This window comes from Rhinopithecus bieti, unplaced genomic scaffold (genome assembly GCF_001698545.2).
Source record: "Rhinopithecus bieti isolate Rb0 unplaced genomic scaffold, ASM169854v2 scaffold_11273, whole genome shotgun sequence".
Taxonomy (NCBI): domain Eukaryota; kingdom Metazoa; phylum Chordata; class Mammalia; order Primates; family Cercopithecidae; genus Rhinopithecus; species Rhinopithecus bieti.
Window position 1 is genome coordinate 1,077,270 of NW_016806694.1, and position 1,921 is coordinate 1,079,190.

Below are 1,921 nucleotides of genomic sequence, written 5' to 3' on the forward strand. Positions count from 1 at the left end.
CATTCCAGCCTGAGCGACAGAGCAAGACTCCATCTCAAAATAAAATAAATAAAATAAATAAATAAATACAGGGTTGGGGGAGTCACTCAGTATCGTTTTCGGTTCAGTGTACCAAGAAGCACAAGGAAAAGCGTCTTTTCCCACCCTGTGGAACTCAAGCAATGATCACAGATTGCAAACGCGGAAAAATGGACGGAGCAGTTCGTCCATGTAAGGATTCAGATTTCTGCGCTGAGTTTTCCATGACTGTCCTGCCCTTCCTCCAACAGCGAAAAGAATGGCACTTTTCTAGCCAGGATTGGAGGTGGGTGCTGGTGAGCAGGCGCAAAGTGGGCATCGTATTGCAGCCTACGGGCGTTACCGTCTCAATGCACAGTGTCTCATGAACCGATGCTTGTGGAACGCAGGCAATACGAAGAAAATTATATGAATGCAAAGAAACCACGCCGCCGGAATGTCTTTGGATGAAGTGACTAAAGCACCTGAATAATTAATATTAATTTGCTTGTGTTTCTGATAGTCTTAACGGACTTTGAGGAAGTTTGAATAAAAATGACAGGTAATGCATATCTGTTTGCGCAACAATCTGCTAAGCTGGAGTTCGACATGAATAATTTTAGCCGAACATGAGTGAGGGAAGCTCAGCGCTCTCGAGCTCCGCGAGTCCCCAGCATCGCCCTCCGCGTGGAGCTGGGTCTGCAGAGCCGGCCCGAGACCGGCCGCCCCGAGCCCGGCCGCCCCCACGGCCTGCACCTGCGGTCCCCTCAGTACTCCCTGAGGCCGGACCGGGGCTTCGCCCGCGGCTAACGCCTAGCGGTGATTTCATGCGAGGGGAGCATCTGCGCAGGGCGATCGCGAAAGTTCTCCTGCTGGCTGTGGACTCGTCCTGCCCGAGAGGCGTCCGCACCGGCGTATCTGGGCCCGCAGGCCGTCGAGTGGGTCTCCGGTGTTTTATGGGAAGCTCCGAGAGCCCAGTCCGTGGCCGCGCATCCGCCCACGACTCCCCTGGAGGCACCGGCCCCGGCTCACTTCCCCACTCAAAACGCCGCGGGGGCTTGTGCCGTCCGCAGCCTCCGGTCGGGAAAAGCGCAGGGAAGCGGGTTCCAGGAAAGGCTCCGCCTCGGAGCGGGGTGGCGCAGCCCCAGGGCACGGCCCTCAGCCCGCTCGGGGGCCCCGACGGCGCCACCACGCCGCGCACACCACGCCGCGCACACCACGCCGCGCACACCACGCCGCGCACACCACGCCGTTCCGTGGACCCCGCTTTAGAGAAGTCCCAGGAAACGGCCAGGAGGAAGACACCTTGGAAGCAGCGCCGTGAACGGTTCCCCACCCGAAGGAAGAAGCTCGTTCCCTTTTGGCTCCAGGACTCTTCGGGGTGGGCCTGCTGCCCTGAAACCAGTTCCATCTCCCGAAGACCGACAGCCGTGGTGTCGCTGGGGCCAGGGGCGAGACGTCGAACACGTGGGGAGGATGAGAAGGCGCTGGAGACGGAGGGTGTGGTCGCGGATGGGAATGTACTGAAGTCCCTGAGCTGTGCGAGTAAAAATGGTTGACGGTAAGTTTTATGTGTATTTTACCACAATTTGTGTGTGTGTGTAAAAGTTCTGTTTATCAGTACAATGGGAATAATATTAGTACCTATAGTTCGCAGGGTTGTTGAGAGGAAGAAATAAGATCTCAAGTGCTTATCACAGCATCCAGCGCCTAAATACGCAGGAATAGTAATAACAATGAGCAGCTGAAGAATGTGCTATTTATATTAAAACAAAAACTAGGCCGGGCGCGGTGGCTCAAGCCTGTAATCCCAGCACTTTGGGAGGCCGAGACGGGCGGATCACGAGGTCAGGAGATCGAAGCCCTCCTGGCTAACCCGGTGAAACCCCGTCTCTACTAAAAAATACAAAAAAAAAAAAACTAG

At 55.6% G+C, this 1,921-nt stretch overlaps 1 long non-coding RNA gene across 1 annotated transcript in view; it reads left to right on the forward strand.

The window, feature by feature from the left end:
• Positions 1-1,194: 1,194 nt before the first annotated feature.
• Positions 1,195-1,921, forward strand: part of LOC108533103 (uncharacterized) — a 31,633-nt gene continuing 30,906 nt past the window's right edge. The window contains exon 1 of the long non-coding RNA XR_001886652.1: positions 1,195-1,558. This is a non-coding gene — a long non-coding RNA (uncharacterized LOC108533103). The remainder of the gene's footprint in view (positions 1,559-1,921) is intronic.